The sequence below is a fragment of the Mobula birostris genome, chromosome 1 (assembly GCF_030028105.1).
Source record: "Mobula birostris isolate sMobBir1 chromosome 1, sMobBir1.hap1, whole genome shotgun sequence".
Taxonomy (NCBI): Eukaryota; Metazoa; Chordata; class Chondrichthyes; order Myliobatiformes; family Myliobatidae; genus Mobula; species Mobula birostris.
This window is the reverse complement of record NC_092370.1, coordinates 1,223,263-1,245,736: the sequence shown is the minus strand read 5'-3', so window position 1 is coordinate 1,245,736 and position 22,474 is coordinate 1,223,263. Positions and strand designations below refer to the sequence as shown.

At 47.0% G+C, this 22,474-nt stretch overlaps 5 non-coding genes across 5 annotated transcripts; all 5 read right to left on the bottom strand.

Annotated features, from left to right (window-relative positions):
- Positions 1–1,209: 1,209 nt before the first annotated feature.
- trnar-acg (transfer RNA arginine (anticodon ACG)) lies at positions 1,210–1,282 on the bottom strand. The gene has a single exon. It is a non-coding gene; the product is annotated as a tRNA-Arg (tRNA).
- A 4,292-nt stretch (positions 1,283–5,574) lies between these two features.
- Positions 5,575–5,647, bottom strand: trnar-acg (transfer RNA arginine (anticodon ACG)). Its single transcript has one exon. It is a non-coding gene; the product is annotated as a tRNA-Arg (tRNA).
- A 7,316-nt stretch (positions 5,648–12,963) lies between these two features.
- Positions 12,964–13,036, bottom strand: trnar-acg (transfer RNA arginine (anticodon ACG)). Its single transcript has one exon. It is a non-coding gene; the product is annotated as a tRNA-Arg (tRNA).
- Positions 13,037–15,454: 2,418 nt separating this feature from the next.
- trnar-acg (transfer RNA arginine (anticodon ACG)) lies at positions 15,455–15,527 on the bottom strand. Its single transcript has one exon. It is a non-coding gene; the product is annotated as a tRNA-Arg (tRNA).
- Positions 15,528–19,085: 3,558 nt separating this feature from the next.
- trnar-acg (transfer RNA arginine (anticodon ACG)) lies at positions 19,086–19,158 on the bottom strand. Its single transcript has one exon. It is a non-coding gene; the product is annotated as a tRNA-Arg (tRNA).
- Between the last annotated feature and the right edge of the window lie 3,316 nt (positions 19,159–22,474).

Sequence of the window (22,474 nt, the reverse complement as noted above, 5' to 3'; positions counted from 1 at the left end):
GAGCAGGACGTGAGGCAACTTGCTCAGTGTTCCCGTCGCTTGGCATGAAGGAAGTAGTGATATTATGGCCGCAGACTCCGTTGATGTTTTGGATGCAGAGGCACGCGTGTCGTTAAATTGTTCTGTCGCCTGTTGGTGCAGGAAGGATGAGAGAGAAGGGGAGGAAACGGTGTCATTTACTGCAAAAGTGAAAATGTCGTGTCAAGCCGGCTTGTTTGAAGAGAGTGTTGAATATGACAGTGTCCTGAATTACCCCTATGAACTGTGCTCGATTACCCCTATGGACTGTGCTTTTGAAAAGAGAGCGAGAGAGAGAGAGAGAGAGAGAAGCATTTAACACCGACCTCTTGTTTTTCAGAAAGAGAGAGAGAGGCGAAAAACTACTCACAGTATGTTTACATTTCTGCAAGGACGCTGCAACCTTGGAAATTCTCACAGACAGTGAAGGGAGGAGATGTTTGAGTGGCAGTTGGTACTCAGCACGGGGAGATAAATAGAACGTTAGATGATTGACCTCAGACACATGATTTTGGACACGGAATGAGCTTTGTGCGCACAGAAAAAGTGGGTTTTGGAGGATCGATCAGTGGCTTTCGGAGTGTGAATAGGGTGTGACCGGTGGGGAGTTATTTGTATGCCCAAACCTGGCATGGGTTTATAGTTCCACCACAGAAGAACGGTCCCCTTTGTTGTGGTCACAGTCGGTGACTTCTAAAGGAATTCGGAGGACAACGGGAAGATCGACGGCGTCAGCTCACCTGAAGACTCAAATCTCTCCCTCTCTCTCTCTGCATCACTACTCAATTCAATACCCCGAACTGAACTTTACTTATCATCGTAGGACTATATCTATTTACCCCTAGACGTGAAGAAGCTTGATTTTTCATATATTTCCACACTTACTTATATATAATCTTTGCTAACCTGTTTTATATATCTGCATTTATATTACTGTATTGCGTGGTTACTAATAAATTCCATTAGTTAATAGCAATACCGGACTCCAAAATGTTTTCCATTTCTGCTGGTTCTTTAACCCGTCACGGGGCACGTGACAAGAGTAAAAGATTTCTGGCAGCTGATGGTGAATTGAACGGCGGGCTTCAGCTTGGGAGTGAATGATAAATCAGGTAAGCGGTAAGAACCGGGAAGCAGGGTGAAAGAAGGCAGCCGGCAAGGACTGCATAAGAATCGGGTAAAGGATCCCAGCGAGCCAGGTAGGAGTCGAACCTACAATCTTCTGATCCGTAGTCAGACGCGTTCTCCATTGCGCCACTGGCCCACACAGTCTAGAACTCTGGGCAGCTTCAAACGGCAGTGTTCTGCAGGCGATAGACAGAGATCTGTAACTGCTTGCCCGGAATATTGATGGCAACGCCGATGTAGATTGCAGTCAGCTTCCCTACAAAGTTCAGCTTGTAGACTGAAGGACTGTAGTTAGAAATGTGTCGTCATTCGATCGCTGTTTCAATTCGGGCTCCAACAATCGGCTCCTCTTTCTTAGTCATGCCATCAATCGCGTGTCACTGAGCTTCTCGGCGGCATGGGACTCGGCTCATTCGTGATCCGACATGTGAGCAAATAGAGTTCAAAACAATCAAATCAAAAAACACGCAAGGATAGCTTATCAGAAGCTCGCATTCCAGAGCGGTACGGCGTCACACACGCGGCTCCAGCAGTACCAGCACTCGCACACTTGATTGGTCTCCAAGGGAAGGGAAGATAGAACTCGCGCCTTCACAGCAGCTGTGCAACAATACAGTTTGCCGGAAAGGCACCGAGATAACTTTCTGCAAGTCTGTGTTGGCAGCCCTGAGCAGTCACTCTCTATGCAGCGCTTCCAAATCCACACCAGCAGGTGGCGCCATGATCTGAAGTTTCGGCGCACAGTTGTAGCCCAGCCGTAGAAGCAAAACCATCTTATCCTAGTGCCTGAGGTCTTCTTTCACTTGTGTTGCTCAGCTAGGGTGCTACTTGCTGTTCATCTGTGAACTAGCGCAGGCCTGGAGTACAATCTTCATCTTTCCGCATGAGAGTGCTGTTTGGGCCTGAAATTGAAGAGTAGATGTGCATTCAGTATTCCAGCGAACGTGAATATGGCTCGCCCCGGGATCGAGCATTTGGTAAGCAGGTTTGCAGTATTGTCAGTGTCTTTTCCTGCTCTGATGGACATGGACAATGTCAGGCCCTCCAGTAATGGTGGACTGTAGGCAGTCACCATTTTCTTTACTGACCTGCCAGTTCGCTGTAATTATCGTATATTGCCAGCCGACGTTGCACCGAGCAAGACAGCAATGTCTGCTGTGAGAATGCTCTCCATGCTAGCCGTGTAGAATTACACCGGTATGTTCCGGTGAAGATGGAAGTTTTCCATTTGCAACGAGAAGTATATCCGATGGCGATCGCCTTTGTTAATGAAGAAGTTCTGGTTCTTCCACATCAGTCATGCTCGGATGGTAAGGATACCCAAAACTGAATGCGGAAACGGTGATAACTGTAGAGCTGTTGACTATGCTTGGGTGGAGAGTGGACATTTCTACTGATCAGAATATGCATCTTCAGGAATGTTGGTCGTTTGGATGTCAACGAAAACCAATCATTTCATGGTAGGTTTCCATATAAATGTTGAAAATTAATTTAGACCTGTTTTGGAATCGCAACATTCAACCCGGGATCCCTGCACCAGCTCCTATAGCAGTACGTTGTCCAAAACACCAGAAAAATAACTTTCTTCAGCCTGTTGAATCAACTCCAGTTTCCGCAGTTTCAAATCCAAACCAGGAGTGAGCTCCAAACTCTGTGCGGTCATAGATGTTAGATGTGTGAGAGTTTCCGTTTTTTCTTCGCCCTTCTCGTATGTTGGGCTGACTTTGCAGGCATGCAATGGTGCTGGAGTTGCAGAGCGAAGAGAAGGATGTACGGCAACTTTCTCAGTGTTCCCGTCGCTTGGCATGCGGGAGGTAGCGATAGCATGGCCGCGGACTCCGTTGATATTTTGGATGCAAAGGCTCGCGTGTCGTTAAATTGCTGTGTTGCCAGTCGGTGCAGGAGGGATGAGAGAGAAGAGAGAGGAAAAGGTGTCATTTACTGCAAAGGTGAAAATGTCGTGTCAAGCCGGCTTGTTTGAATGGAGTGTAGAGTAAAAGACTATTGGCAGCTGATGCTGAATTGAACAGTGAGATTCAGCTTGTGTTACAGACCCCATAACCGGTTAAAAGAACCAGCAGAAATGGAACAGAGCTGGAGTCTGGTTTTGCTGTTAACTAATTCTATTTTACCAGTAAATACGTAATAAACTAACATAGAACCAGATAAATCAAACAGGTTAGCAGAATTTATGCATTTGTAGTTGTGTAAATTCAAAATCCAAACTTCTTCAAACTTAGGTGGTAACTGATACAGTAGGCAATGTCATGGTCTGGTCCGTAAAGTCCGCATTCCGGTTCATGGACCGGCCCATCGATCCTTCTTCCAGATTTTCCGGTTTTCCCTTGTTCTGTTGGTGCCTAAATAGGGCACACGGTTCTCCTTTTGGCCGGCTACATAAACAGTTCCTGGGTTCAGGTGCAGTTGCTGGACTGTTCCCTTTCCTTCCCTTTCCATTCCTTCTGTAGACCTTGGTTGTAGCCTTGCCTGCTACCTTTTGCCTATTCTCGCTGTCAAGTTCTACCACTAGGGCAAGACCGGAACATTGCTGTGTCTAAATAAGGAACTGTCTTTCGTTGTTTGGAACCGTCTCCTTGTGTTCTCGCCTTCCCTAGGTAGGACCGGTCGTTTGCCACTACCTTGAGTTGGAACTGTCTCGTTGTGTTCAGCATTCTTCCTTGTTCCCAAGGAGGGGTCCCGGCTCTGTGTTCTGTGTATGAATCCTGGCCCTACATCCTGTTCCCAAGGAGGGGTCGGGATCTGTGTTCCATGTTCCTGTCTCCCAAGACCAAGACTCCGAGTTCTGCGTTCCTGTCTCCCAAGACTAAGGCTTCGTGTTCTGCGTTCCTGTCTCCCAAGACCAAGACTCCTTGTTCTGCATTCCTGTCTCCCAAGTTCAAGGCTGAGATTTGTGTCCTCATCCAGTTCTGGTCCCGCGTCCTGCCGCCACGTCCAGTCCTGTTGCCTTGTCACGTCTTGTCCTCGCCTAGATCCAGAGTTCGAGCCCGAGTCAAGACCCAGGTTCCACGTCCCTGTCCAGTCTCTGGCTCGGAGTCCTTGTCCAGGTTCCGAGTTCCTAGTTCCTCGTCCAGATCCCGCTTTCTTAGTCTAGTTCTAGCCCAGGCTCTGTATCCTAGTCTCTCCCAGGGCCTGTGTCTTGTCCAGCGTCGTTTCTTGCCCACTTACCTTGCATTCTTGACAGACCTAGTCCTGTTCCTAGTACTGTGTCTGTGTCTTGGACTTGGTTCCACCATCAACGCCCACCTTATGACAGGTAAGAGAAGGTCAGTTCAGATGCACAGGTTAATTAATGCGAGATGTTTCCAATCCAAAGGCGGATGTTCTGAGAAGGCAATTATGTTGATATTCCACAGATTCCACGACAGCAATACGAAATATCTATAGTAGTAGGTTTTATCTCCGAAGTTGTTCCACTCCACACACAAAATATCACCGACAGTGATCTTCGACGAATATCCTTACAACACAAGTGGTACCACACCCGAATTCAGCTACGGGACATCTCAAAGTGGTGGCCTCAGGATGCTCCAACAGAATCCACGTATGGATTATCACCAACAGTATCTTATCACAAAGGGGACCCTCTTCAAGGGAACAACCACCCAGGCAAGGGTCAACACACCGATAGATGCAACACGGTTACCCCAAACACACAACGTGATAGACACTTATCCAGTTCCACGACATACAAAATAACTCCAACAGTGATTTGCCACAGGGGTGCCTTTCTTCAGTGAACTACCACACCCAGACAAAGGGTAAACACACATGTGGTATTCACAAAGGTTTTCCCCTCACCAGAGAACCTACTCCTGTAGATTAACTAAGTGACAATCACACTTTCATAGTCGAATGGAAACATACTCACCCTCACTGGCTACTTAGAAAGAGAGTCCAAACAATGATCTCTTTCTCACTAGGTTTCTTCTGTTTCAAACCTATCCCTCCTCTTTTCTCTTCCTGCAAACTTGTTCTAGTTGCAGAAAACTGGTGAGAGTCATTTATCAATACTCAGGATCGATCTCAGGTCACCCATTTTGGGTTACTGAAAGTTTAAAGCAGCCACCGACTCACTGGTATCTTCCATTGACCGAGTCCATCTTGACTCTAACTGTGCGTGTCCGTATGTCCTTGTATATTCAAAACAAGTTGCAGAGAAACCATAACATCGATTGTCCATCAAATAGCTCCACCTCTCTCTCTCTCTCTCTAGAGCAGCTCAAACAGTGCCCAAAAGTCCGTCACATTCTCCCGACGTTTTAAAGTGATAATCCACAGAAAATATGAACCCTAGAGGTACATAACACTTGGGAGTGAGTGATAAATCGGTTATCGGTAAGAACCCAGAAGCAGGGTGAAAGAAGGCAGCTAGCAATGAGTGCATAAGAATGGGACAAAGGATCCCAGCGAGCCAGGTAGGAGTCGAACCTACAATCTTCTGATCCGTAGTCAGACGCGTTCTCCATTGCGCCACTGGCCCACACAGGGTAGAACTCTGGACAGCTTCAAATGGCAGTGTGCCGCAGGCGATAGACAGAGATCTGTAACTGCTTGCCCCGAATATTGATGGCAACCGCCGATGTAGATTGCAGTCGGCTTCCCTACAAAGTTCAGTTTGTAGAGTGAAGGACTATGTCAGAAATGTGTCGTTCTTCGGTCGCTGCTTCAATTCGGGCTCCAAAGATCGGCTGCTCTTTCATTAGGCAGATCATCAACCGTGTATCAGTGGGCTTCTCGGTGGCATGGGACTACGCTCATTACTGCTCCGACATGTGACCAGATGGATTTCAAAACAATCAAATCACAACACACCCAAGCATAGCTTATCAGAGGCTCGCATTCCAGACCGCTCCGTCGTCACACACGCGGCTCCAGCAGTACCAGCACTCGCACACTTGATTGGTCTCCAAGGGAAGGGAAGATAGAACTCGCGCCTTCACAGCTGCTGTGCAACAATACGGCTTGCCGGAAAGGCACCGAGATAACCTTCTGCAAGTTTGTGTTGGGAGCCCTGAGCAGTCAGTCTCGGTTCAGAGGTTCCAAATCCACACCAGCAGGTGGTAACATGATCTGAATTTTCGGCACACAGTTGTAACCCAGCTCTAGAAGCAAAACCATCTTCTCACAGTGCCTGAGGTCTTCTTCCACTTGTGTAGCCCAGCTAAGGTGCTATTTGCTGCTCATCTGTGAGCTAGCACAGGCCTGGAATGCCATCTTCATCTTTCCGGATGAGAGTGCTGTTCGGGATCTGAAATCTAAGAGGTAGATGTGCATTCAGTATTCCAGCGAACGTAAATATGGCTCGCCCCGGGAGCGAGCACTTGGTAAGCAGGCTTGCAGTATTGTCAGTGTCCTTTCCTGCTTTGATGGACCTGGACAATGTCAGGTCTTCCAGTGATGGTGGACTGCAGGCAGTCACGGTTTTCTTTACTGAGCTGCCAGTTCGCTGTAATTATCGTATGTTGCCAGCCGACGTTGCACCGAGCAAGACAGTAATGTCTGCTGTGAGAATGCTCTCTATGCCAGCAGTATAGAATTACACCGGTAAGTTCCGGTGAAGATGAAAGTTATCCATCTGCAACAAGTGCATCCGATGGCGATCGGTTTTGAAAAATGAAGGAGTTCTGGTTCTTCCACAACAGGTCCTGTTCGGATCGTAAGGATACCCAAAACTGAATGTAGAAACGATGCTAACTGTGGAGTTGTTGAGAATATTTGAGTGGAGAAGGGACATTTCTATTGATCTGAATATGCATTTTCGGGGATATTGATCGTTTGGATGTTAAAGGAACCCAATCATCTGATTTTAAGTTTCCATATAAATTTCCAAAACAAATTTAAACCTGGTTCGGAATCGCAACATTCAACCCGGGATCCCAGCACCAGCTCCTATAGCAATACATTGTCCAAAACACAACAAGGATAACTTTCCTCAGCCTGTTGGGTGAATTCCAGTTTCCGCAGTTTCAAATCCAAACCAGTAGGGATCTCCAAACTATGTGCACTCTTAGATGTTAGACGTCTGAGAGTTTCTGATGTTTTCGTTTCTTCTCGTACGTTGGGCTGTCTTTGCAGGCATGAAATGGTGCTGGAGATGTAGAGCGAAGAGAAGGATGTGAGGCAACTTGTCAAGTGTTTCCGTCGCATGGTATGCAGGAGGTAGTCATATATTGGCCACAGACTCCGTTGTTGTTTTGAATGCAGAAGCACGTCTGTCATTAAATTGCTGTGTCGGCAGTCGGTGTCGGAAGAGTGAGAGAGAAGGGGAGGAAAAGTTGGCATTTACCGCAAAGGTGAAAATGTCGTGTCAAGCCGGTTTGTTTGAATGGAGTGTAGAGTAAAAGACTACTGGATAACTTCCATCTTCACCGGAACTTACCGGTGTAATTTTATACTGCTGGCATAGAGAGCATCCTCACAGCAGACATTACTGTCTTGTTCGGTGCAACGTCGGCTGGCAATATACGATAATTACAGCAAACTGCCAGCTCAGTAAAGAAAAATTTGACTGCCTGCAGCCCACCATCACTGGAGGGCCAGACATTGTCCATGTCCATCAAAGCAGGAAAAGACACTGACAATACTGCAAATCTGTTTACCAAACGGTGTACTACAGCTTGGGAGTGAGTGATAAATCAGGTAAGTGGTAAGAACCAGGAAGCAGGGTGAAAGAAGGCAGCCGGCAAGGAGTGCATAAGAATCGGGCAAAGGATCCCAGCGAGCCAGGTAGTAGTCGAGCCTACAATCTTCTGATCCGTAGTCAGACACGTTGTCCATTGCGCCACACAGTGTAGAACTCTGGACAGAGTTCAAATGCCAGTGTGCTGCAGGAGATAGACAATGAGAGAGAGACAATGATCTGTAACTGCTTGCCCTGAACATTGATGGCAACCGCCGATGTGCAGTAGATTGCAGTCGGCTTCCCTGCAAAGTTCAGTTTGTAGAGTGAAGGACTGTGTCAGAAATGTGTCGTCATTCGGTCGCTGCTTCAATTCGGGCTCCAACGATCGGCTCCTCTTTCATTAGGCAGATCATCAATCGTGTATCACTGGGCTTCTCGGCGGCATGGGACTACACTCATTACTGTTCCGTCATGTGACCAGATGGAGTACAAAACAATCAAATCACAAAACACCCAAGCATAGCTTATCAGAAGCTCGCATTCCAGACCGCCTCCAAGGGAAGGGAAGGTAGAACTCGCGCCTTCACAGCAACTGTGCAACAATACAGCTTGCCGGAAAGGCACCGAGATAACTTTCTGCAAGTCTGTGTTCGCAGCCCTGAGCAGTCAGTGTCGGTTCAGAGGTTCCAAATCCACACCAGCAGGTGGTAACATGATCTGAATTTTCGGCACACAGTTGTAACCCAGCTCCAGAAGCAAAGCCATCTTCTCACAGTGCCTGAGGTCTTCTTCCACTTGTGTAGCTCAGCCAAAGTGCTATTTGCTGCTCATCTGTGAACTAGCGCAGGCCTGGAATTCAATCTTCATCTTTCCGCATGAGAGTGCTGTTTGGGCTCTAAAATCGAAGATTTGTAGATGTGCATTCTGTATTCCAGCGATCGTAAATGTGGTTCTCCCCGAGAAAGAGCACTTGGTAAGCAGGTTTGCAGTATTGTCAGTGTCTTTTCCTGCTTTGATGGACGTGGACACGGTCAGGCCCTCCAGTGATGCTAAGCTGCGGGCAGTCACTTTTTTCTTTACTGAACTGCCAGTTCGCTGCAATTATCGTATATTGCCAGCCGACGTTGCACCGAGCAAGAGAGTAAAATCTGCTCTCTGTGCTAGCTGTGTAAAATTACACCGGTGTTCCGGTGAAGGTGGAAGATTTCCGTCTGCAACAACAAGTTTATCCGAAGGCGATCACTTTCGTTAATGAAGGAGTTCCGGTTCTTCCACATCAGGTCCTGGTCGGATCGTAAGGATACGCAAAACTGAATGTAGAAATGGTGCTAACTGTAGAGTTGTTCACTATGTTTGGGTGGAAAGGGGACATTTCTACTGATCTGAATATGCATCTTCAGGGACATTGGTCGTTTGCACGTTAACGGTGTTTTGAATCAGCAGCAATTGAGATGAATATGAGTCGAGCTTTTATAAAATAAACAACGATATTTATTAACCTCTACTCAAATAAAAAAAAATGGAGCAGTAATCGAACGATAGACTTAAACGGATGTTAACAGCGTTATGCTTCTATAGTTATCAAACGGTGGAACTTAACGACGATTCTCAACAGATCCCATGTAAGCACATTCTTCAGGTGGTAGTTTAATAAGCCCATATGATTTCTGAAATAACTGAGAGGAGAGAATTCTCAAACCTTGCGATATAGTAAAGTCGAAACTGTTGACGCTGGTTCCAGCCGAGAAATACTTTTTCCGAAGTTGTGACGGAGAATACGAATTCTCAAAGTTCCTGACCTTTCTGTCGGAAGTGGTCATAACACAATACCCAAACCGTGTAACGGTTAACAAGACGTGCGTGCCACGTACGGACGGTTCCAAATGTCGGTGAAATCATCGGACAAAGTCAGCATGGATTAGCGGTGATGTCATCGGACAAAGTTAGCATGGATTTGTGAAAGGAAAATCATGTCTGACGAATCTCTTAGAATTTTTTGAGGATGTAACTAGTAGAGTGGATAGGGGAGAACCAGTGGATGTGGTATATTTGGATTTTCAAAAGTCTTTTGGCAAGGTCCCACACAGGAGATTAGTGTGCAAACTTAAAGCACACGGTATTGGGGATAAGGTATTAGTCATAGTCATAGTCATAGTCATACTTTATTAATCCCGGGGGAAACTGGTTTTCGATACAGTTGCACCAAAAATAATATAGTAATAGAACCATAAATAGTTAAATAGTAATATGTAAATTATGCCAGTAAATTATGAAATAAGTCCAGGACCAGCCTATTGGCTCAGGATGTCTGATCCTCCAAGGGAGGAGTTGTAAAGTTTGATGGCCACAGGCAGGAATGACTTCCTTTGACGCTCTGTGCTGCATCTCGGAGGAATGAGTCTCTGGCTGAATGTACTCCTGTGCCCACCCAGTACATTATGTAATGGATGGGAGATATTGACCCAGATGGCATGCAACTTGGACAGCATCCTCTTTTCAGATACCACCGTGAGAGAGTCCAGTTCCATCCCTACAACATCACTGGCCTTACGAATGAGTTTGTTGATTCTGTTGGTGTCTGCTACCCTCAGCCTGCTGCCCCAGCACACAACAGCAAACATGATAGCACTGGCCACCACAGACTCATAGAACATCCTCAGCATTGTCTGGCAGATGTTAAAGGACCTCAGTCTCCTCAGGAAATAGAGACGGCTCTAACCCTTCTTGTAGACAGTCTCAATGTTCTTAGACCAGTCCAGTTTATTGTCAATTCGTATCCCTAGGTATTTGTAATCCTCCACCATGTCCACACTGACCCCCTGGATGGAAACAGGGGTCACCGGTACCTTAGCTCTCCTCAGGTCTACCACCAGCTCCTTAGGCTTTTTCACATTAAGCTGCAGATAATTCTGCTCACACCATGTGACAAAGTTTCCTACCATAGCCCTGTACTCAACCTCATCTCCCTTGCTGATGCATCCAACCACGGCAGAGACATCTGAAAACTTCTGAAGATGACAAGACTCTGTGCAGTAGTTGAAGTCCGAGGTGTAAATGGTGAAGAGAAAGGGAGCCTTTTTGATGTGGATAGAGAATTGGTTGGCAGACAGGAAGCAAAGAGTTGGAATAAACGGACCTTTTCAGAATGGCAGGCAGCGACTAGTGGGGTACTGCAAGGCTCAGTGCTGGGACCCCAGTTGTTTACAATATATATTAATGACTTAGATGAGGGAATTAAATGCAGCTTCTCCAAGTTTGCGGATGACACGAAGCTGGGCGGCAGTGTTAGCTGTGAGGAGGATGCTAAAAGGATGCAGGGTGACTTGGATCGGTTACGTGAGTGGGCAACTTCATGGCAGATGCAATTTAATGTGGATAAATGTGAGGTTATCCACTTTGGTGGCAAAAACAGGAAAACAGATTATTACCTGAATGGTGACCGATTAGGAAAAGGGGAGGTGCAACGAGACCTGGGTGTCATTATACACCAGTCATTGAAAGTGGGCATGCAGGTACAGCAGGCGGTGAAAAAGGCGAATGGTATTCTGGCATTCATAGTAAGAGGATTCGAGTACAGGAGCAGGGAGGTACTACTGCCGTTGTACAAGACCTTATTGAGACCACACCTGGAGCATTGTGTGCAGTTTTGGTCCCCTATTCTGAGGAAAGACATTCTTGCCATAGAGGGAGTACAAAGAAGGTTCACCAGATTGATTCCTGGAATGGCAGGACTTTCATATGATGAAAGACTGGATGGACTAGGCTTATACTCGTTGGAATTTAGAAGATTGAATGGGGATCTTATTGAAACATATAAAATTCTAAAGGGGTTGGACAGTCTAGATGCAGGAAGATTGTTCCCGATGTTGGGGAAGTCCAGAACGAGGGATCACAGTTTGAGGATAAAGGGGAAGCCTTTTAGGACCGAGATTAGGAAAAACTTCTTCACACAGAGAGTAGTGAATCTGTGGAATTCTCTGCCACAGGAAACAGTTGAGGCCAGTTCATTGGCTATATTTAAGAGGGAGTTAGATATGGCCCTTGTGGCTAAAGGGATCGGGAGTTAGAGGGAAGGCTGGTACAGGGTTCTGAGTTGGATGATCAGCCATAATCATACTGAATGGCGGTGCAGGCTCGAAGGGCCGAATGGCCTACTCCTGCACCTATTTTCTATGTTTCTATGTTTCTATGTCAGTCACACCCGCAATGCGCCGAATGCCGCTGGTTAATCCCAATCCCTCTGGGGTTCATTCCGATTCTTCACTCTCACTTTCTCCTTTTCTCCCATGGCCTGACTACCAATGGTGAGGTCCCAGCAAAACGAACTACACAACGACTGCGGTCTCCCCTTATATACGAGTTAGAACATGCCATCACGTGAATTCACATTACCGCACTATCACAAGACAATTACATCATTCTAATGGCGCAAGAGCATTACATCATATTCACGAGATACTCATGGGATATGTAACAATGGAAACCAATCATTTCATTGTAGGTTTCCATATAAATGTGCAAAACAAATTTAAACCTGGTTAGGTATCGCAATATTCAACCCAGGATCTCAAAACCAGCTCCTATAGCAGTACGTTGTCCAAGACACCAGAAGGATAACTTTCTTCAGCCTGTTGAATCAATTCCAGTTTCCGCAGTTTGAAATTCAAAGCTGTAGAGTGCTCCAAACTGTGTGCTGTCATGGTTGTTAGACGTCTAAGAGTTTCTGATGTTTTCGTTTCTTCTCGTATGTTGGGCTGTCTTTACAGGCATGCAATGGTGCTGGAGATGCAGAGGGAAGAGAAGGGTGTGAGGTAACTTACTCAGTGTTCCCGTCGCTTGGCATGCAGGAGGTAGTGATATTATGGTCGCAGACTCCGTTGATGTTTTGGATGCAGAGGCACACCTGTCATTAAATTGTTCTGTCGCCTGTTGGTGCAGGAAGGATGAGAGAGAAAGGGAGGAAAAGGTGTCATTTACTGCCAAGGTGAAAATGGCGTGTCAAGCCAGCCTGTTTGAATGGAGTGTAATAAAAGACTAGTGGCAGATGGTGCTGAATTGAACGGTGGCTACAGCTTGGGAGTGAGTGATAAATCAGGTAAGGTGTAAGAACCGGGAAGCAGGGTGAAAGAAGGCAGCTGGCAAGGAGTGCATAAGAATCGGGCAAAGGATCCCAGCGAGCCAGGTAGGAGTCGAACCTACAATCTTCTGATCCGTAGTCAGACGCGTTGTCCATTGCGCCACTGGCCCACATAGTCCAGAACTCTGGACAGCTTCAAACGGCAGTGTTCTGCTGGAGATAGACATAGATTTGTACCTGATTGCGCTGAATATTGATGGCAAACGCCCATGTGCAGTAGATTGCAGTTGGCTTCCCTACAAAGTTCAGTTTGCAGACTGAAGGACTGTGTCAGAAATGAGTCGTCATTCGGTCGCTGCTTCAATTCGGGCTCTAACGGTCGGCCACACACATCAAAGTTGCTGGTGAACGCAGCAGGCCAGGCAGCATCTCTAGGAAGGGGTACAGTCGACGTTTCGGGCCGAGAACTTCGTCAGGACTAACTGAAAGAAGAGCTAGTAAGAGATTTGAAAGTGGGAGGGGGAGGGGGAGATCCGAAATGATAGGAGAAGACAGGAGGGGGAGGAATGTAGCCAAGAGCTGGACAGGTGATTGGCAAAAGGGATATGAGAGGTTCATGGGACAGGAGGCCCAGGGAGACGGAAAAGGGGAGGGGGGAAGCCCAGAGGATGGGCACGGGGTATAGTGAGAGGGACAGAGGGAGAAAAAGGAGAGAGAGAAAAAGAATGTGTGTATATAAATAAATAAATAAATACCGGGTGGGGTACGAGGGGGAGGTGGGGCATTAGCGGAAGTTTGAGAAGTCAGTGTTCATGCCATCAGGTTGGAGGCTACCAAGGCGGAATATAAGGTGCTGTTCCTCGAACCTGAGTGTGGCTTCATCTTTACAGTAGAGGAGGCCGTGGATAGACATATCAGAATGGGAATGGGACGTGGAATTAAAATGTGTGGCCACTGGGAGATCCTGCTTTCTCTGGCAGACAGAGCATAGGTGTTCAGCGAAACGATCTCCCAGTCTCCGTCGGGTCTCGCCAATATATATATAGAAGGCCACATCGGGAGCACCGGACGCAGTATATCACCCCAGCCGACTCACCTGGAAGGACTGCCTGGGACCCTGAATGGTGGTGAGGGAGGAAGTGTAGGGGCATTTGTAGCAATTGTTCCGCTTACAAAGATAAGTGCCAGGAGGGAAATCGGTGGGGAGGGATGGGGGGGGGGGGGGGACGAATGGACGGTCTTATCCCACTTGTGTAGCTCAGCTAAGGTGCTACTTGCTGCTCATCTGTGAACTAGCGCAGGCCTGGAATACAATCTTCATCTTTCCGCATGAAAGTGCTGCTTGGGCTCTGAAATCGAAGATGTAGATGTGCATTCAGTACTGCAGCGAACGTAAATATGGCCTGAACCGGGACGGAACACTTGGTAAGCAGGTTTGCAGTATTGTCAGTGTCTTTTCCTTGCTTTGATGGACGTGACACGGTCAGGCCCTCCAGTGATGCTAAACTGCGGGCAGTCACCATTTTCTTTACTGAGCGGCCAGTTCGCTGTAATTATTGTATATTGCCAGCCGACGTTGCACCGAGCAAGACAGTAATGTCTGCTGTGGGAATGCTCTCTGTGTTAGCCGTGTAGAATTACACCGGTATGTTCCGGTGAAGATGGAAGTTTTCCGTCTGCAACAAGAAGTATATCCGATGGCGATCGCTTTTGTTAATGAAGGAGTTCTGGTTCTTCCTCATCAGGTCCTGGTCGGATCGTAAGGATACCCAAAACTGAATGTGGAAACGGTGATAACTGTAGAGTTGTTCACTATGTTTGGGTGGAGAGGGGACATTTTCACTGAGCTGAATATGCTTCTTCAGGAATGTTGGTCGTTTGGAAGTTAACGGAAACCAATCATTTTATTGTTGTTTTCCATATCAATGTACAAAATTAATTTAGACCTGGTTCGGAATCGCAATATTTAACCCGGGATCCCAGCACCAACTCCTATAGCAGTACATCGTCCAAAACACCACAAGGATAATTTTCCTCAGCCTGTTGAATCAATTCCAGTTTCCGCAGTTTCAAATCGAAATCATGAGTGAACTCCAAACTGTGCGTATTTCTAGATGTTAGATGTGTGAGAGTTTCTGTTTTTCCTTCGCCCTTCTCGTATGTTGGGCTGTCGTTGCAGGCATGCAATGGTGCTGGAGGCGCAGGGCGAAGAGAAGGATGTGAGGTAACTTGCTCTGTGTTCCCGTCGCTTTGCATGCGGGAGGTAGCGATATCATGGCCGCGGACTCCGTTGATGTTTTGGATGCAGAAACACACCTGTCGTTTATTGCCATGTCGCCTGTCGGTGCAGGATGGATGAGAGAGAAAGGGAGGAAAAGGTGTCATTTACTGCAAAGGTGAAAGTGTTGTGTCAAGCCGGTTTGTTTGTATGGAGTGTAGAGTAAAAGACAACTAACAAATGGTGCTGAATTGAACGGTGGGCTTCAGCTTGGGAGTGAGTGATAAATCAGGTAAGCGGTAAAAACCAGGTGCAGGGTGAAAGAAGGCAGCTGGCAAGGAGTGCATAAGAATCGGGTAAAGGATCCCAGCGAGCCAGGTAGGAGTCGAACCTACAATCTTCTGATCCGTAGTCAGACGAGTTGTCCATTGCGCCACTGGCCCACACAGTGTAGAACTCTGGACAGCTTCAAATGGCAGTGTGCTGCAGGCGATAGACAGAGATCTGTAACTGCTTGCCCTGAATATTGATGGCAACCGCCCATGTAGATTGCAGTCGGCTTCCCTACAAAGTTCAGTTTGTAGAGTGGAGGACTGTGTCAGAAATGTGTCGTCATTCGATCGCTGCTTCAATTCTGGTTCCAACGATCGGTTTCTCTTTCAGATCATCAATCGTCTATCACTGAGCTACTCGGCGGCATGGGACTCGGCTCATTCGTGATCGGACATGTGAGCAAATAGAGTTCAAAACAATCAAATCACAAAACACAAGGATAGCTTATCAGAAGCTCGCATTCCAGAACGGTACGGCGTCACACACGCGGCTCCAGCAGTACCAGCACTCGCACACTTGATTGGTCTCCAAGGGAAGGAAGGTAGAACGCGACTGTGCAACAATACACGTTATCGGAAAGGCACCGTGATAACTTTCTGCAAGTCTGTGTTGGCAACCCTGAGCAGTCAATCTCAGTTCAGCAGTTCCAAATCCACACCAGCAGGTGGTGCCATGATCTAAAGTTTCGGCACACAGTTTCGGTCACCCCAAGAAGCAGAGCCATCTTATCACAGTGCGTTACGTCTTCTTCCAGTTGTGTAGCTCAACTAAGGTGTTACTTGCTGCTCATCTGTGAACTAGCGCAGGCCTGGAATGCAGTCTTCATCTTTCCGCATGAAAGTGCTGCTTGCACTCTGAAATCGAAGAGGTAGATGTGCATTCAGTATTCCAGCGAAAGTGAATATGGCCCGGACCGGGAGGGAGCACTTGGTAAGCAGGTTTGCAGTATTGTTAGTGTCTTTTCCTGCTTTGCTGGATATGGACAATGTCAGGCCCTCCAGTGATGGTGGACTGCAGGCAGTCACCGTTTTCTTTACTGAGCTGCCAGTTCGCTGTCGTTATCGTATATTGCCAGCCGACGTTGCACCAAGCAAGATAGTAATGTCTGCTTTCTATGCTAGCTGTGTAGAATTACACCGGTATGTTCCGGTGAAGATGGAAATTTTCCATCTGCAACAGCAAGTATATCCGATGGTGATCGCTTTTGTTAGTGAAGGAGTTCTGGTTCTTCCACATCAGGTCCCGGTCGGATCGTAAGGATACCCAAAACTGAATGTAGAAACGGTGCTAACTGTAGAGTTGTTCACTATGTTTGGGTGGAGAGGGGACATTTCTACTGATCGGAATATGCATCTTCAGGAATGTTGGTAGTTTGGATGTTAACAGTGTTTTGAATCAGCAGCAATTGAAATGAATATGAGTCGAGCTTTTATAAAATAAACAACGATATTTATTAATCTCTACTCAAATAAAGAAATGGAACAGTAGACGAACGATTGACTTAAACGGATGTTAACAGCGTTATGCTTCTATAGTTATCAAACGGTGGAACTTAAAGACAATTCTCAACAGATCCCATTTAAGCTCAGTCTTCAGGTGGTAGTTTAATAAGTCCATATGATTTCTGAAATAACTGAGAGGAGAGAATTCCCGAACTTTGCGATGAAGAAAATTCGAAACTGCTGACGCCGGTTCCAGCCGAGAAATACCTTTTCCGAAGTTATGACGCAGAATACGAGTTCTCAACGTTACTGACCTTTCTGTCGGAAGTGGTCAGAACACAATGCCCAGACCGTGTAAGGATTAACAAAACGTGCGTGCCACGTACGGACGGTTCCAAATGTCAGTCACACCGGTAATGCGCCGAATGCCGCTGGTGAACCCCAATCCCTCTGTAGTTCTTTCGGATTCCTCACTCTCTCTCATCTTTCCGCTGGCGTAGCTACCAACGGTGAGTTCCCACCAAAATGAACTACGCAACGACTGCGGTCTCTCCTTATATACCAGTTGGAACATGCCAGCGCATGAATTCACATCACCGCACTATCACAAGACAATTACATCATTCTAATGGCACAAGACCATTACATCATATTCACGAGATACTGACAGGATATGTAACAAGGGAAACCAATCATTTCATTGTAGGTTTCCATATAAATGTGCAAAACAAATTTAAACCTGGTTAGGTATGGCAACATTCAACCCAGGATCTCAACACCAGCTCCTATAGCAGTACATTGTCCAAAACTCCACGAGGATGACTTTCTTCAGCCTGTTGAATCAATACCAGTTTCCGCAGTTTCAAATCCAAACCAGGAGTGAGTTCCAAACTGTATGTATTTCTAGATGTTAGATGTGTGAGAGTTTCTGTTTTTTCTTCGCCCTTCTCGTATGCTGGGCTGTCTTTGCAAGCATGCAATAGTGCTGGGGGCGCAGAGCGAAGAGAAGGGTGTGAGGTATCTTACTCAGTGTTCCCGTCGCTTGGCATGCGGGTGGTAGCGATATCATGTCCGCAGACTCCGTTGATGTTTCGGATACAGAGGCACGCCTGTCATTAAATTGCTGTGCTGTCTGTCGGTGCAGGAAGGATGAGAGAGAACGGGAGGAAAAGGTGTTTTTTACTGTAAAGGTGATAATGTTGTGTCAAGCCGGCTTGTTTGAATGGAGTGTAGAGTAAATTGCAGTAGATTGCAGAGAGACATTCATAGGATGCAGAAGTGGGCTAAGAAGTGGCAGATGGAATTCAACCCGGAGAAGTGTGAGGTGGTACACTTTGGAAGGACAATCTCCAAGGCAGAGTACAAAGTAAATGGCAGGATACTTGGTAGTGTGGAGGAGCAGAGGGGTCTGGGGGTACATGTCCACAGATCCCTGAAAGTTGCCTCACAGGTGGATAGGGTAGTTAAGAAAGCTTATGGGGTGTTAGCTTTCAGTCGAGGGATAGAGTTTAAGAGTCGCGATGTAATGATGCAGCTCTATAAAACCCTGGTTAGGCCACACTTGGAGTACTGTGTCCAGTTCTGGTTCCCTCACTGTAGGAAGGATGTGGAAGCATTGGAAACAGTACAGAGGAGACTTACCAGGATGCTGCCTGGTTTAGACAGTATATATTATGATCAGAGATTAAGGGAGCTAGGGCTTTACTCTTTGGAGAGAAGGAGGATGAGAGGACACATGATAGAGGTGTACAAGATAATAATAGATAGAGTGGATAGCCAGCGCCTCTTCCCCAGGGCACCACTGCTCAATACAAGAGGACATGGCTTTAAGGTAAGGGGTGGGAAGTTCAAGGGGGATATTAGAGAAGGTTTTTCACTCAGAGAGTAGTTGGTGCGTGGAATGCACTGCCTGAGTCAGTGGTGGAGGCAGATACACTAGTGAAGTTTAAGAGACTACTAGACAGATATATGGAGGAATTTATGGTGGGGGGAGGTTATATGGGAGGCAGGGTTTAATGGTCAGCATAACATTGTGGGCCGATGGGCCTGTACTGTGCCGTACTATTCTATGTTCTATGTAAAAGACTACTGGCAGACGGTGCTGAATTGAACGGTGGGCTACAGCTTGGGAGTGAGTGATAAATCAGGTAAGGGGTTAGAACCAGGAAGCAGGGTGAAAGAAGGCAGCTGGCAAGGAGTGCATAAGAATCGGGCAAAGGATCCCAGCGAGCCAGATAGGAGTCGAACCTACAATCTTCTGATCCGTAGTCAGACGCGTTCTCCATTGCGCCACTGGCCCACACAGTGTAGAACTCTGGACAGCTTCAAATGGCAGTGTGCCGCAGGCGATAAACAGAGATCTGTAACTGCTTGCCCTGAATATTGATGGCAACCGCCCATGTGCAGTCGATTACAGTCGGCTTCCCTGCAACGTTCAGTTTGTAGAGTGAAGGACTGTGTCAGAAATGTGTCGTCATTCGGTCGCTGCTTCAATTCGGGCTCCAACGATCGGCTCCTCTTTCGTTAGGCAGATCATCAATCGTGTGTCACTGAGCTTCTCGGCGGCATGGGACGACACTCATTACTGTTCCGACATGTGACCAGATGGATTTCAAAACAACCAAATCACAAAACACCCAAGGATAGCTTATCAGAAGCTCGCATTCCAGAGCGGTACGGCGTCACACACGCGGCTCTGGCAGTTACTACTCGCATACTCGATTGGTCTCCAGGGGAAGGGAAGGCTGAACTCGCGCCCTCACAGCAACTGTGCAACGCGTTGTCGGAAAGGCACCGAGTTAACTTTCTGCAAGTCTGAGTTGGCAGCCCTGAGCAGTCACTGTCGGTTCAGCGGCTTCAAGTCCGCATCAGCAGGTGGTGCCATGATCTGAAGTTTCTGTGTGCGGAAACTTCAGATTATGGGACCACCTGCTGATGTGGACCTGGAGCAAAGATACCTTTGCCGCATTGTGTTAGTCTTATCGCAGCTGTGCAGCTGAGCTGAGGTGTTACTTGCTGCTCATCTGTGTACTGGCACAGGCCTGGACCTCAATCTTCATCTTTCCGCATGAGAGTTTCTTTTTGGGCTCTGCAATCGAGTAGGTGGATATGCATTCAGTGTTACAGCGAACGTAAATATGGCTCTCTCCGGGAGGGAGCACTTGATTAAGCACGTTTGCAGTATTGCCAGTGACCGTGGTGTCTTTTCCGGCCCTTCATGGACACGGGCATGGGTAGGTCCTCCAGTGATGGTGGACTGCAGCCAGTTACCTCTTTTGTTACTGAGCTGACTGTCGCTGTAGTTTCCGTATATTGTCAGAGTACGCTGCACCAAACAAGACAGAGATGGCTGCTGTGAGAATATTGTCTATGCTAGCTGTATAGAATTAAACCAGTATGTTCCGATGAAGATGGGATTTTACCATCTGCACCAAGAAATATATCCTACGGCGATCGCTTTTGTTAATGAAGGAGTTCTGGTTCTTCCACATCAGGTCCTGGTCGGATCGTAAGGATACCCAAAACGGAATGCAGCAACGGTGCTAACTGTAGAGTTGTTGACTATGTTTGGGTGGAGCGGGGACATTTCTACTGAGTTGAATATGCATCTTCAGGGATATTGGTCGTTTGGATGTTAATCTGAATCGGAATCGCAACATTTAACCCCAGATCTCAATATCAGCTCCTATAGCAGTTATGTTGTCCACAAAAACATAAGGGCAACATTCTTCAGCCTGTAGAATGAACGCCAGTTTCGGGAGTTTCGAATCCACACCAGTGGAGAGCTCAGAAATGTCTGCAGTCAGTGAAGTCAGAGTTGTGAGAGTTTCTGTTGTTTTAGTTCATCCTCGTATGTTGGGCTGTACTTGCAGGCATGGAAGGGTATGAGGCAAATTGCTCGGTGCTCCCGTGGTTTGACATGCGAGTGCCAGCGGAGTCATCCTGCTCTGATTTTTGTATTCAGAGGGACGCATGTGATAAAAATTGCTGCGTCAATTGAAGGTGCAGGGAAAGGGGGAGGAAATGGTGTCAGTTACTGCAAAGAAGAAAATGTGTTAGGCTGGCTTGTTTTAGTGGAGAGATGAGAAATGTCAGTTCGTGCTTAATTGAAGGGCGACATTCTGCAGAGGAGTCAGCGATGAATCCGGTAAATTTGAAGAAGGCAATTGTCCCGGACACAGTGTGAAATATGGCAGCTTGCAAGTATTGCGTAAGATTGGCAACGGAAGTCAACGAGCCAGATAGGAGTCGAACCTCCCGTCTCTTGACCCGTACTCAGGCGATTTAACCATCGCACAACTTGAAGCATTATCCAGCTGCAAGTGGCAAGGTGCTGCAGGAGGTCGACAGGCAGCTGTAACAGGTTTCCATAAACATTGTCGACAAGGGTGAATGTGGTAAGCTTGCTCTCGTCTTTTCTTTGATAGGTCAGCTGGTAGAGCGAAGGACTGTATTCGGAAATGTTCGGTCGGTGCTTCAAGTCCGGTTCCAATGATCGCTTCTTTTATTGCGCAATCATCAACTCGTATCACATGGCTTCTCGGTGGCATAGGATTGCACTGAAAACTGCTTCGATACGTGACCAGAAGGAATTCAGAAACGTCAAACCAGACAATATATAAGCATAGCTTATCAATGGCTCGCATATCGGACCGCTAGGTCTTCACATATACTGCTCCGGTAGTACCACCACTCTCACATTTGATTGGTCTCCAAGCAACAGGAAGATAGAACTCTTGCCCTCATATCACGTGTACAACAGTAGAGATTGCCAGAAAGCCACCGAGATAGCTTTCTCCGTTTGAGTGGACAGCCTTTAGCAGTCAGTTTAGCAGTCACTTTAAGTTCAGCGGTTCCAAAGGAGTAGAAGTAGGCCATCGGGTCTGCTCCGCCATTCAATCATCGGCTGATCCAATACTTCCAGTCATCCCCACTCCCCTGCCTTCTCCCCATACCCTTTCATGCCCTGGCTAATCAAGAATCTATCTTTCTTTGCCTTAAATACACCCAATGACTTGGCCTCCACAGCCGCTCGTGGCAACGAATTCCGCAGATTTACCACCCTCTGACAAAAGTAATTTCTCCCCATCTCAGTTCTAAAAGGACGTCCTTCAGTCCTGAAGCCGTGCCCTCTTGTCCCAGAATCCCCTACCATGGGAAATAACTTTGCCATATCTAATCTGTTCAGGCCTTTTAACATTCGGAATGATTCTTTGAGATTCTCCTCCTCCCCCCCCCCATTCTCTTGCACTCTAAGGAATACAGACCAAGAGCTGTCAAACGTTCCTGATACAGTAACCCTTTCATTCTTGGAATCATTCTCGTGAACCTTATCTGAACCCTCTCCAATGTCAGTACATCCTTTCTAATATAAGGAGCCCAAAACTGCACACAATGTTCCAAGTGTGGTCTCATGAGTGCCTTATAGATCCTCACCATCACATCCCTGCTCTAGAAATGAATGCCAACATTGCACTCGCCTTCTTCACAACCGACTCAACCTGGAGGTCAACCTTTAGGGAATCCTGCACAAGGACTCCCAAGTCCCTTTGCAAATCTGCATATGAATTCTGAATAATAGTCTGCCCATTTATTTCTTCCACCGAAGTGCATGA